The sequence below is a fragment of the Sardina pilchardus genome, chromosome 1 (genome assembly GCF_963854185.1).
Source record: "Sardina pilchardus chromosome 1, fSarPil1.1, whole genome shotgun sequence".
Classification (NCBI taxonomy): domain Eukaryota; kingdom Metazoa; phylum Chordata; class Actinopteri; order Clupeiformes; family Clupeidae; genus Sardina; species Sardina pilchardus.
This window is the reverse complement of record NC_084994.1, coordinates 41,025,578-41,040,285: the sequence shown is the minus strand read 5'-3', so window position 1 is coordinate 41,040,285 and position 14,708 is coordinate 41,025,578. Positions and strand designations below refer to the sequence as shown.

The 14,708-nt window shown below is 44.7% G+C and overlaps 1 pseudogene; it reads right to left on the bottom strand.

Annotated features, from left to right (window-relative positions):
* Nucleotides 1-6,716: 6,716 nt before the first annotated feature.
* LOC134078905 (uncharacterized protein K02A2.6-like) lies at nt 6,717-10,317 on the bottom strand (annotated as a pseudogene).
* Between the last annotated feature and the right edge of the window lie 4,391 nt (nt 10,318-14,708).

The following is a 14,708-nucleotide window of genomic DNA, read 5'->3' as shown; positions in this document are numbered from 1 at the left end:
GCAGAATGATATCACTGAGCTGCTTGTGAAGCAGCAGAGGTTGTCTTCTTTACCATCATTAGAAATTCCTGTGTTTAGCGGAGAGCCAACAGAGTTCAGATTTTTCACTAAAGCCTTTGAGCATGGTATCGAGGACAGGACCTCTAGTAGTAAAGACTGCTTATATTTCCTGGAGCAGTACACAAGTGGTCAAGCGAAAGTGCTTGTCCGCAGTTGTCAGCACTTGCCTCCTGATGTTGGTTACCGTGAGGCTAAAAGACTTTTGTACCAGCGTTATGGAAATGAATACACCATTGCCATGGCCTATGTTGATAAGGCTTTGAAATGGCCAACTTTGAAATCAGAAGATAAAGAGTCTTTAAGTTCCTTTGCCGTTTTTCTCATCAGCTGTCTGAATACAGTTGAAGGAATAGAGTTTAGGGAGGAGATGGACAGCCCAACCAACATGCGTGCAGTCATCATAAAGCTGCCTTTCAGGTTGAGAGAAAGGTGGAGGAGCATCGCATGCGAGATCCAGGATAAGACTGGCAGAAGAGCCAGGTTTAAAGATTTGGTACACTTTGTGGACAGACAGGCAAGGATAGCATCTGATCCATTATTTGGAAACATTCAGGAGCCTGTGGTTCCAAAGGACAAAGGCATGGATAAAGCTAGCAATCAGCAAAAGGCCAAAGGAAAGAAAAGCACCTTTGCAACAAGTGCTGTGCCAGTGAGTCTAATGAGGCTAAAAGCACACCTAAAGGGACGTTGAATACCTCATGTGAGAAGTGTTTGTTTTGCCAGAAAGAACACAAGATGGAGTCGTGTAAAGCCATTGAACAGAAACCTCACAAAGAGAGGCTTGAATTTTTCAAGTCCAAAGGCTTATGCTTTGGCTGCCTGTCACCAGGGCATTTGAGCAAAACCTGCAAGAAGAAACTAGTGTGTCAGAAGTGCTCATTGAAACATCCCACTCTTCTGCACATGGCCAGCAAGCCTGCAGAACAAACAGAGCCAAGCAAGCCATTGACTGAGGACAAGCCGCCAGCAATGGATGCAGAGGTATGTGGTTGCACTGGGGCCGGGGATGGTGAATGCGCCCTAGCTGTGGTTCCGGTGAAAGTCAAGTCCCTGAAAGGAAATCATGTGGTGCAGACCTATGCGTTTTTAGATTCAGGCAGTACTGCTTGTTTCTGTTCTAATGACCTAATGCGTGAACTAAAAGTGACCGGAAGAAAGACCCACATCTTACTTCGCACGATGGGACAGGAAAGGCCTGTTAGCACACAGGTGGTCACAGGACTGGAGATAAGTGGCCTAGAAGGAGACTCCTATATGGCACTTCCCCAGGTGTTTTCACAAAAGGAAATCCCTGTAAAGAAGGAAAACATTCTACGACAAAAATATGTGGTTAAATGGCCTTACCTGAGAGAAATCCGTGTCCGAGAGATCAAAGCGGGCATAGGGTTATTGATTGGAACCAACGTACCCAAGGCATTGGAACCATGGAAGGTTATTAATAGTGAAGGTAATGGACCTTATGCTATTAAAACCGCCCTTGGGTGGGTTGTCAATGGCCCATTGCAGAAGGAAAGCGTTGCTAAGAAGGAACCTGATTGCACACAGGTAGCAGCGCACAGGATTTCTGTGGCATGCCTGGATGACATCATCCTGAGGCAGATGAAGCTTGACTTTCCTGAGGCTCAGCAGGCAGAGAAAGTGGAAATGTCTGTAGAAGACAGACGATTCATGGATTCTGTATCCAAGTCAGTTCAATTGGTTGATGGACACTATAGTATTGGACTACCTCTGAAGGCTGTGGATGTGAAATTCCCGAACAATCGCATGATAGCTGTGCAGAGGGCAGAGAATCTGCGGAGGAAATTCATCAGGAGTAAGGAGTTCTCTCAGGACTATGTCAAGTTCATGAATGAGATGCTGGAAAGGGGTTACTCTGAGAAAATTCCCAAAGACGAGGTTCACAACAGAGAAGAAGAAGACAGGACATATCCCTCACCATGGGGTATACCATCCCACCAAGCATAAAATCAGAGTAGTCTTCGATTATGCAGCCAAGTTCCAGGGACTTTCTCTGAACTCCCAGCTTCTTCAAGGACCGGACTTAACCAACTCCTTAATTGGTGTCTTGTTACGGTTTAGGCAGGAGCCAATTGCCTTCATGTCCGTTCCTGTGGTGGCCACAGGGAAACCACACACAAGAGTTGGAAGAATATAGGATGGTTGTGCACTTGTTTGGGGCAACCTCATCCCCAAGTTGCGCCAACTATGCACGTCGCCAATGTGCTGAGAACCATCAAGAGCAGTTCAGTCCAGAGGCATCTCAGACAGTGATGTGAAACTTATATGTGGATAACTGCTTAAAATCAGTTGAAACTGAGGATAAAGCAGTTGCTCTCATACAGGAAGTAAGAGCTCTGTGTGCACTTGGTGGATTTAAAGTGACAAAGTGGATCTCGAATAGTCGCACAGTGCTTGCGTCAGTGCCTGAAGATGAAGGGGCCACAGGGGCCAAAGACTTGGACCTGGACAAAGACCAGCTCCCTCTTGAAAGAGCTTTAGGAGTGCAATGGTGAGTTGAATCAGACGTACTGAAGTTCAGAGTCACCATTCAAAGGAAAGTGCTGACAAGGCGAGGGTTGCTGTCCATGGTTAGCTCTGTCTACGACCCACTTGGGATCCTGTCTCCCATAATCCTCCCAGTGAAAGGTATACTGCAGGAATTGTGTATGAGGAAGCATGGGTGGGATGATGATATGCCAGAGTCCTTAGTGATGCAGTGGGAACATTGGATGGCAAGCATTCATCAGTTGTCAGACTTGGAAGTGAAGCGTTGTGTCAAGGCACATGACTTTGGAAGAGCTACATCAGCCAGACTCCATCATTTCGCTGATGCTAGCGAGAAAGGTTATGGTACTTGTACCTACCTGGTCTTGAGGAATGAGAGGCATCAGGCACATTGCACTTTCATGATGGGAAAGGCAAGAGTTGCGCCTCTAAAGACAGTGACAATACCAAGACTCGAACTCACTGCTGCTACGGTAGCTGCAAAGTTGGACAAGATGATGCAGTCAGAGCTGGATATTGAACTTGAGGAATCAGTGTTCTGGTCTGATAGCACTACAGTCCTGAGGTATATCCGAAACGAGTCAGCAAGGTATCATACATTTGTGGCAAACAGGATTACTGCAATCAGAGAACAGTCCAGGGTTAGCCAGTGGAGATACGTTAATTCATCCAACAACCCGGCAGACCATGCGTCTCAAGGTTGCACAGTGGAGGCGTTCCTGAAGACCTGCACATGGTTATCGGGGCCGGAATTTCTGCTAAGGCCTGAGGAGGCATGGCCTGACTTGCCAGACAGTATCAGTGAGCCTCTGGTGAAGGACCTAGAAGTCAAGGAAGCAGTGTTATTCACAGTGGTTAGTGAGAGTGCAGAAGACGCAGTCTTCAAGTTCATCAATCATTACTCAAACTGGTATCGTCTGAAGCGTACTGTTGCTTGGATGGTCAAGCTGAAGAAGACACTCAAGCTCCTTTGCCAAAAGCGAAAAGAGTTTGAGTCAGTTTTAAAAGAAACAAGTTTTGATCATGGAAAGAATGAGAGAGAATTGGAAAGAAAGATGGCCGAGCTCAAAGCTTCTCTGCACATCAGTCCTCCATCCTTGGGTGAAGTTGTGGAGGCTGAGTGGGAGATCATACGCATCAGCCAGAGAAAGGTATTCTCCAATGAAATCGCTCTGTTGGAACAAGGCAAAATGGTGTCAAAGAGCAGCCCCCTCTACAGGTTGTCACCTGTCCTGCAGGATGACATTGTAAGAGTGGGTGGCAGATTGAACAGGGCCTACATGCCAGAAGAGTCGAAGAACCCTGCAGTTTTGTCAAGAAGTATGCACATTGCGCTGCTTATACTAAGAGAAATCCATGAGAAGGTGGGCCATAGCGGTCGCAATCACATCCTGTCGACGCTGAGACAGAAATTCTGGATGCCTAAGCCCCATGCAGTCATCAGGAAGATACTGTCTCAGTGCGTCACTTGTAGACGCCTCCATGGTTCTGCGAGTGGCCAAATTATGGCTGACCTTCCCAAGGAGAGGATCTTACCTGATGAGCCGCCATTTACGAATGTCGGTGTCGACTATTTTGGTCCGTTTGACATCAAGAAAGGACGTACAACCATAAAGAGGTATGGAGTACTGTTTACTTGCCTGGCAGTGAGAGCAGTCCATATTGAGGTTGCAAGCTCGCTGGATACAGACTCCTGTATTCATGCCATATGGAGGTTTGTTGCTAGAAGGGGTCAAGTCAGTTTGATTAGGTCCGACAATGGCACAAACTTTGTTGGTGCGGAGCGGGAGCTACGTCAGGCAATTCAGGAATTGGATAAGGAGAAAATTGAGGCTGAAATGGTGAAAAGGAACATCAAGTGGATATTTAATCCCCCAACAGCGTCACATCATAGTGGGGTGTGGGAACGCCAAATAAGATCAGTGCGAAAGATCCTCAACTCAGTTGTGAAGCAGCAGACCCTGGATGAAGAGGGCCTGCAAACACTTATGTGTGAGATTGAGGCAATCATTAATAGCCGCCCTCTCACAAGAGTGTCAGATGACCCAACAGATTTGGAGCCCTTAACTCCGAATCATCTGCTCTTACTGAAGACCAAGCCTTTAATACCACCCGGTGTTTTTGATCAGAAGGATATCTACTCAAGGATCAAGGAATATTTGCCCGACTTGCAGCAACGACAAAAATGGCTGCAACCAAGGTGTAATGTTGCAGTTGGAGACATTGTGCTTGTGATCGACGACTCAGCTCCCAGAAGCTCCTGGATAATGGGGCGTGTCATTGAGGCCATCAAAGACAGGAAGGATAGAGTTCGTCAGGCTCAAGTGAAAACCAGCACAAATGTCTTTCTAAGACCTATTACCAAGCTTTGTTTATTACTTGAAGCTGATGTGTAGATGTCTTCATGTCAGCTATGAGACAGTGGTAAAGACTGATCTCCGACGGAGTCATGTGCTTGAACCTCTGACTCCATATTTTTCCAGTTAATCAGTGGACTTAATGAAGATTTCTCGAAGATTGATAAGAGACAATGTAAAAAAAAAAAAAAAAAGACGAAGTGTTGTTGTTCCAACTGTCTTATGTATAGAATTTAGTACTGTTAAATGTTTAGCTATTGTGTAAAGTACTTTGTTAAGGATAATTGTTTGTTAGTCACAAGACAATTAGGGGCCGGTATATAGGCGCCATTCCTACTTCAGGCCTATAGGGGCAGTAGCATTGGAAATTGGGTTAATGTCAATTGAGAGATTAGAATGGAGGTGAAGGAGACAGGTCAAAGCATGGTGTGAAGATAGGAGCAACACCTTTTCTGACCGTAGCATAGGCTATTAGGATAACCTCAAGTATTTATAAAGATTTAAAAGATACAATAATTTTGTTTTTGGTAATAAGATGTGATATACATTGGAACCTTTTTTGTTGTTGGAATAAACCTTTTTTGATTTTTCGAAACTACTGCACGAGTCAGGAACCTTCTTGAACACACCAACTATACAGCGGGAGTAACAAAACAAATCAAATCAATGGCGGTGGCTCCGGGGGTCGTAACTGGAAATATTAAATGTGAATAAAGGTTTTTTGACCACTTTTAATGGCTTATTTTGATACGGTTTATTGTTTATATGCTAAACAAATGTGTGCCGGACACACTATCATTGAAGGTTAGTGTAAGCTCTCGAACGGTAGAGTTAGTTTGTTAGCTTGTTGACCCATTATAACCAGAGAGGGTTAAATCAAGGCAACTTGCAAACGTACCATAGGCGCAGTGATATCGTACGCAGCATCTGAAAATAGTCCCCATAGACAACAAGCAGTAGTAGTGCCAGTAGTTTGCAAGTTGCCTTGATTATTACGCCAGATGAGAGTGTAGTTCCATGTCAAATCAGCCTAGAAAAACGCCAGGTTTCATTTTCAGTTGGTCTTCTTGCACTTTCTAACTTGAGAGGAGACACGTTTTAAATGGGAAAATTACCAGAAATCTTAGTCACTTTTAAACATGAAGCTAGCAGGCGAGAAGCTATTGGTCTAATCCGATTCATTGATCTATGCTAGGCTGAAGCTAAAGACTCACAGAATGGCTGGATGAACGTGAACAAGGTAAATATCGATTGTTTTGCTCGAGGGGAGGTGGAAAATGAGCGTATTTCCAAAAATGGCGGAATATCCCTTTAACCATTGCAACCAATTAATCAATTAGCTAACTGTAGTAACCGAGTCCAAGTTTAATATGTGCTTTTATTTGTAAGACAACGCAACAAGGAACAGTATCATCTGTGGCTTCTAGCTACTAGTTACTCGCTCTATTCTGGAACAAAGCCGCCAGGTTAACCCACACAATAACTAGCGCCATCTAGTGGCTAATAAAACATTTCTAAGAAAACCCACTTTACTACATCTCCCCCTTCTTAAGCATAAACATATTACCCAGGCAAAAGAACACTTCTGTAACCCACCACCCACTGATCAACATTAAATGGCATTACATTTCAAATTCTCTCTATATATATATACAGTCCAAGTTTTTTTTTTTTTTTCTATTCAGTTCATCTCAAAATCTCTCAAACGTGCAGGTGGTCTTCTCAAGCGGTTTGAATGTCTTTCCACCTCCTGAGGTGTTTCCATCTCCACCTCCTGAGGTCTCTCCATCCCCACTACGTGTGGCACCGACTCTGTCCCTGAGGCTTCTTCTGGATTTGCTGTGTTCTCTGGTGAGACGGGCTCAGGTGAAGGTGCTGCTGGGCTGTGACTAGACCAGGAGAGGCAAAGCTGCCAACGTCTGCATCCTGGATCTCTTCAGATGACTCTGTTCGCGAATGAATTTGGTCCACATGCCTTCTAACTATTCGCCCATCCGCCAGTCTCACCTTGTAGGAGACTGGTCCAGTCACTGCCTGGATGTTTCCTGGAACCCACCTCGGGCCCGGACCAAAATTCTTAGTGAGGACTGGATCATCATATTCAAAACTGTTTTGAATTGTTGTTTTCCTTGTACTCTCTGTTTCAGGTCAGGATGTATCAAATCCAGAGTGCAACGCAGTTTTCGACCCACCAGCATTTCTGCGGGGGACACCCCAGTGGTGGTCTGAGGGGTTGTTCTGTAGCTGAATAAAACTCTTGCCACTTTTGTTGTTATTGATCCTTCTGGACACTTTTTCATCATCTCCTTAAATATCTGCACTGCCCGTTCCGCTAAGCCATTGCTAGAAGGATGGTAGGGTGCTGAGGTCACATGCAGTATTCCATTTTTACTGAGAAACTCCTCAAACTCTCCACTCATAAAACAAGTGCCATTATCTGACACTAAGAGTTCAGGTAACCCATGGTTACTGAAGCTAATGCGTAAATAATCAATGGTGGTGGCTGAGGTGGCAGAATTGACAGGATATACATCCATCCACTTTGAATGGGCATCAATCAGGATAAAAAACATCTTTCCTATGAAAGGCCCCGCATAATCGACATGCAGCCTTTTTCATGGTCTATCTGGCCAGTCCCAGGGGTGTAGTGGGGCTGCAGGTGGATTGTGTCTCTGCTCCTGACATGTACTGCAGCCTTTTACCATGCTCTCCACCTCCTGATCCAGCTTGGGCCACCACACATAACTCCGTGCCAATGCCTTCATGCGGGACACTCCAGGATGGCATTGGTGCAGCTGTTTCAAAACATCTCTCTGTCCTGGTTTAGGTACAATGACCCGTGCACCCCAGAGCACACACCCGTTCTGCACACTCAATTCATGCTTCCTGACATTATATGGTTTAAACTCCATTCCCTCTAAGTCGTGTGACCACCCTCTCTGTACCATTTCTCTCACTCTCGCCAGCACTGAATCTCTGTTTGTCCATGCTCTCACCTGGTCCGCTGACACCAGTGTTACATCTGAGTTCTCCAGCATGAGTACTCTCTCTTCTGGAGCCACTGTTTTCGGTCCTTCTGGTAATGGCAATCGGCTGAGGCCGTCTGCATTTCCATGCAGTTTCCCTGGTCTGTAAACTATCTCATATTCATATGCCCGTAAGGTCACTGCCCACCTTTGGATTCGTGGAGAGGCCATTTGTGGCACTGCCTTCAATTCATTGAATAGTGACAGCAGAGGTTTGTGATCAGTGACAATTGTAAACCTCCGGCCATAAATGTATTTGTGGAACCTCTGAACCCCAAAAATTACTGCTAAGCCCTCGTTGTCCAATTGGGAGTAATTATTTTCTGCTTTGGTCAGAGTGCGGGACATGAACCCTATTGGCCTCTCTTCTCTAGTCTTCATCTTGTGAGAGAGCACTGCTCCTACCCCATATGGAGAAGTATCACACGACAGCACAATCTCTTTTTCTGGGTCATAATGAACTAAGACCTCAGCAGACTGCAACAGTCTCTTTGACCCTTGAAATGCAGCTTGCTGCTCTGTTCCCCATTTCCATTTTGCGTCTTTACACAGCAACTTGTGCACCGGAGCCAACATAGTGGCTAAGTTGGGTAGGAACTTATTATAGTAATTTAACAGTCCCAAATAAGCCTTAAAGCGTAAGTTTGGCGGAAAATGAAAATAAAGCTATTTTCTGAATGAAAATACATCAACTAAGCCGTGGAGGAAGTAATTTTCGCTCATCACGCAGTACAGAGCTAGCACTGGCAGGACCTACAGCCCAAAATCGCAAACAGTGGGTTAGCATTGGGCTTTCAGCCAGGCGCTTTCAAAATCGCATTTTTAAACCACTAACATTGCTCAAAACAGCGGCAAACCTCGTCAGCAGCTTGCTCTAGGTGTCTACACATAAAACGAAGCACCAATCAGTCTGTAAACTTTGGGATAGTCTGTATACACGTAGAATCAGTTCCAGACCGCAAGCCAGTCTGAAGCACAGAAATGTCTCGCGAGATCTCACACGGAAGCACGGGAGCTATTCCTACAGGTAGTCAAAATCGCGTTTTTGACCACTAACATTGCTCAAAACAGCGCCAAACCTCGTCAGAAGCTTGCTCTAGGTGTCTACACATAAAACAAACCACCAACAACTTGGCTCACGAACCCGACGTTTATAAAAGAAGACTGTTATGAACTCTTACCCCTTCCAGTTCCTCACGAAGGAAAGTCCACGAGCTCTCGTGTGAGCTCTCGCGTGACATTTCTGTGCTTCAGACTGGCTTGCGGTCTCGAACTGATTCTACGTGTATACAGACTATTCCAAAGTTTACAGACTGATTGGTGCTTCGTTTTATGTGTAGACACCTAGAGCAAGCTGCTGACGAGGTTTGCCGCTGTTATGAGCAATGTTAGTGGTTTAAAAATGCGATTTTGAAAGCGCATGGCTGAAAGCCCAATGCTAACCCACTGTTTGCGATTTTGGGCTGTAGGTCCTGCCAGTGCTAGCTCTGTACTGCGTGATGAGCGAAAATTACTTCCTCCACGGCTTAGTTGATGTATTTTCATTCAGAAAATAGCTTTATTTTCATTTTCCGCCAAACTTACGCTTTAAGCTCTGTCACGTTTGATGGTGGGGGTGCATTCTCGATGGCTTGTAATTTCTCTGAGACTGGATGTAGACCCGTGGCGTCCACCTTGTGCCCGAGGAAAACCACTTCACTCGCCATGAAAGAGCACTTGCTTCTTTTCAGCTGCAGCCCAGCATCCTGTAATCGCTGCAACACCAACTGTAGTGTCTCAAGGTGCTCCTGGTCATTCCGACCTGTCAGGAGAATGTCATCCAGAAAAATGGCTACATGGGGAATGCCCTGCAAAACCCCCTCAATCGTACGCTGAAAAATCGCTGGACTGGATGATATTCCGAAAGCTAGAACTCTATAAGTGAATAACCCCTTGTGAGTGTTCACAGTCACGTACTTCTTTGACTCCTCATCCAAAGCAATTTGGTGATATGCATGACTCATGTCTAACTTGCTAAATTTTTCTCCCCCTGACAGGTTTGCAAACAAGTCCTCTAATCTGGGAATAGGGTATTGCTCAATTTTTGACACTCTGTTGACAGTCAATTTATAATCTCCACACAGCCTTACTGAATTATCTGGTTTTAGTACTGGTACTATGGGAGCTGCCCATTCTGAATATTTGACTGGCTCAATTACCTTCTCTTTCAGGAGTCGGTCCAACTCCTCCTCCACTTTAGCCCGCATGGCATATGGGACTGGTCGTGGTTTAAAAAATCTGGGTGTGGCGTCTTTATCCACATATATCTTTGCAGGTGGTCCCCTCAGCTTACCTAATTCTTCTTTAAAAACCTCCTCATTTTTTGTAAGGACCTCCTTTAATGTTAACTTTGTTGTGCCAGTCATGTGATTAATTGCACCCCATTCCATTCCTAGTTCTTTTATCCAGCCTCTCCCGAGCAGGTTCGGTCCAATGCCTGGTACCACCACTAGTGGTAATTCTTTCATCATCGTCTTGTGCTTCACCGCAACTGTCACTGTACCTAGTATGTCCACTTTCTGTCCGGTGTATGTTTTCAGTTTTATGGGGCACCTTTTTAACTCTGGCATTGTCTCACTAGTCCACAATTTTCGAAAATCAGAATCCTTCATCACAGTCACCCCACATCCTGTGTCCACCTCAAAATTTATTTTTGTTTCATTCACTGTCAAAGTCATTGTGAGGGGCGCTACTTTTGGAATTCCAGTGTCCAGTATGCTATTCATGACATACATGACATCCTCATCCTCCGAATTATGTTCCTCTCTCTCACCTACATGGTGAGTTTTCTGTGTTTTCCCCCATCTACTAGTCTTCATTTTCCTTTCACTTTTTCCCTGTGACGGCCCCACTGAGACTGCAGATCTACACATCCTTTGAATATGCCCCTTCTTGCCGCAGTTATGGCATGTTTCTGATATGAATCGACACTCATTTGCATTGTGCTGCTCATTACCGCACCTGTAGCACGCTCTACGGCGCTCACCGCTTGCCTCTGATCGCGCAGTAGCCATCCTGTGCACTTCCTGATGCCTTGCAGACAAAGTCGACTCCGACAATTGAGCTTGAAGTTCTCGCACGTCTTTGTTTGCTGCTTCCATCGCCTGCGCGATTTTCAATGCTTTCTCAAAAGTCAGTTCGGCCTCTGACAATAATCGGCGTTGTATACGGTCATCTCCAATCCCACAAACCAGTCTATCCCTCAGCATCTCAGTCAATTTATCTCCATACTGGCAATCATGCGCCATTTTTCTCAATATAGCCACATATTCCAGCACTGTTTCCCCTTGTTTCCTCGTCCGGGAGTTGAATTTGAAACGCTGAACAATTTCACTTGGTTTTGGATTATAGTGGTCTTTCAAAAGTTTTACCAGTTCCTCATATGTTTTCTCGGCCGGTTTGACCGGGCTAAGTAGATTTCTGATCAAACTATATGTCTGACTTCCCACTGAATTTAACAAAATAGCCCTCATCCTTTCTGCTTCCGTAATCCCATTTGCTTCAAAAAAATGTTCAAGAACTTCACAATATTCTTCCCAGGTCTGTTCCTGGCTATTGAACGGCACGGTGCTTCCTACCAAACTCGCCATGCTGCGCCTTTCAGTAGACAGGTCCACCGGCTAGTGTTGTGGTGTAGGCTCCTTTGCTCTAACGACAACAATAAAAAAAAAACCTCTTCTCAGGCTAGAGTCTCTTCCGTCAGATTAATCCTCGTCGCCATATGTAGTAACCGAGTCCAGGTTTAATATGTGCTTTTATTTGTAAGACAACGCAACAAGGAACAGTATCATCTGTGGCTTCTAGCTACTAGTTACTCGCTCTATTCTGGAACAAAGCCGCCAGGTTAACCCACACAATAACTAGCGCCATCTAGTGGCTAATAAAACATTTCTAAGAAAACCCACTTTACTACACTAACCAAATGGACATGCTCAATAGAAATGCTCATAACCACATTCCAAACTAAAAAGCTCACAATGCAATACAATTACAACATTCGCTAATTCGCAGTACATAGTATATATTTAGAAAAAACCCAAACACCGCCATTGTCTTACACACTTGACCTATGCCCGTTGATGAGGTCACACTTTGAACACTTGAAACAGAGACGGTTTATAAAGCGAGACAAGTCATATGAGGGTCAATTCCGGTTACCCTGTGACGTAGTGCCACTCCCATTTAGGAGGCAAACGGGAGGCAAACGGGAGAAATAAACCTTATCTCGGATTATGACCATTCCCTTAGCCCTACATTCAGCAATGCAAGTAACGAACCCATATTCTACAAGGCACACGTCTTTCTAACATTCCCACATTGAAATCGTATTTTCCAGCGTGATAAATACATAGCAAAGTAACTTTGTTCACGACCTGTCCCTCCTGACCTGACCTGTCTCCGCTAATTGCGCAGGCCACCTGTTATCAACGGCACACTGCTTCTGCTGCTTCTACACTGGTCTAAACCGATTACTCGTCACTGATCACGCCCAGATAGGAGACGGAAGTGGGCACCATTTCATTCCATTGAAAACCCCCTTTATGATTCATCTTCCTTACTATACGATCTTTGCTTGAAATGTCCCTCATGACTTCCTGGTCTGGTCTCCTCTCAGTCCCCAGACCAGGAAGTAAAACGCAACTTGGGCTGTGTCCAGAAGTCAAGCGTGCATGCTGGATAGTACCTTCTTTCCAGTAGCGTCTTAGTTAGCTTGCTCCTCAGTATGCGTTCCTACCTACATTTGGACAGCACTAACTAGTTGGCGTCACCTGATTCGGGGAGGGGGGTGTGTTGACGATTTGCATGACGGAGCTTGACCTGCGCTGCGCAATGGATTATGGGATATCTGAGGCCAAAAAAGATGCATCGATGCACGCTTGGAAATCACGCCAAACGAAGTACCCAACTAGTAAGAGCGCTTCACTTTCGGACAGTCTATTCTGACGTAACTTCCAGAAAATGCACACTGCCCAGCGTGCGTACTGATGTTTCAGACACAGCGTCTGTGAGTGTTTGAAATGTTTGTTACATGTCCATGTGTGTGCAAATAAAGTGTTTGGAAATCATGTTGTCCGTCTTGTGTACTTAGCTCCTGTATGAATCAACTCTAGCTGTAATGTACGGTGGCCCTGAAGTGCAAAACACAACACAAATAAGACAACACAACACAAATAAGACAACACAACACAAAAAGAGAAAACACAACACAAAAAGAGACAACACAACACAAAAAGAGAAAACACAACACAAAGAAGAGAAAAAACGGCCTCGAAGTGCACAACACAACGGCAAATCACACAACACAACACAAAAAGAGACAACACAACACAAAAAGAGAAAACACAACGGCAAATCACACAACACAACACAAAAAGAGACAACACAACACAAATAAGACAACACAACACAATTAGAGAAACCTCGGCCCCGAAGTGCACAACACAACGGCAAATCACACAACACAACACAAAAAGAGACAACACAACACAATTAAGAGACAACACGGAATACCTTCGGGCCACATGAATCGTCGCTGGGACACGTACGTAGGCCTACAGCCCGCAGAAAATAGCATGCTGGGTCTTCACATGTCCATAAGAACCCACAGTAATGGAATATCCACGTTGTGTTTTATTCATAATATGTTTGGTGTATAATCCAACTCATACAAAAGCAACAAGTTCGAAACAAATCATCAGAAATCAGGAAGTAAAACAGCTTGTAACTCTGTCACCGTTCTAGATACCGTCATATACCATATATGGTATTTTTTTTGTGAGATTCCCCCTAGTTACCGTGGTAGCTACCACACATCAGAGCGATGGCTTTGCCACACATGTCTTTCTGCGACGAGATATTCAAAACCGGAGGAGATTGGGCAAGAGAGCTGTCAATCAGGCTCCCTAGCTTTGAATGACGACAGCACTAGTCAGCCACATGCCTCGTCATTGAAAACCGGATAATGTTGAAGCCAAGGGGTAGACGATTTCAGTGATATGCGACTTTACTTTATAAACCCTAGTAAAGTCCTCGTAACATTCATTAAAAGATTTAAAGAGACATGCAGGCTGAAATAATTCGAAGATTTAATGGTGCATAGGCTACTGACAATAAAACTCATACACAAGAACCCCTTTGAGTAGAAGCATAATATTGGTGTCAAAAGAAAGCTAATATTCTGGAGATTTTTGGGGAGCCTGATTGACAGCTCTCTTGCCCAATCTCCTCCGGTTTTGAATATCTCGTCGCAGAAAGACATGTGGGGCAAAGCCATCGCTCTGATGTGTGGTAGCTACCACGGTAACTAGGGGGATCTCACAAAAAAATACCATATGGTATATGACGGTATCTAGAACGGTGACAGAGTTACAAGCTGTTTTACTTCCTGATTTCTGATGATTTGTTTCAAACTTGTTGCTTTTGTATGAGTTGGATTATACACCAAACATATTATGAATAAAACACAACGTGGATATTCCATTACTGTGGGTTCTTATGGACATGTGAAGACCCAGCATGCTATTTTCTGCGGGCTGTAGGCCTACGTACGTGTCCCAGCGACGATTCATGTGGCCCGAAGGTATTCCGTGTTGTCTCTTAATTGTGTTGTGTTGTCTCTTTTTGTGTTGTGTTGTGTGATTTGCCGTTGTGTTGTGCACTTCGGGGCCGAGGTTTCTCTAATTGTGTTGTGTTGTCTTATTTGTGTTGTGTTGTCTCTTTT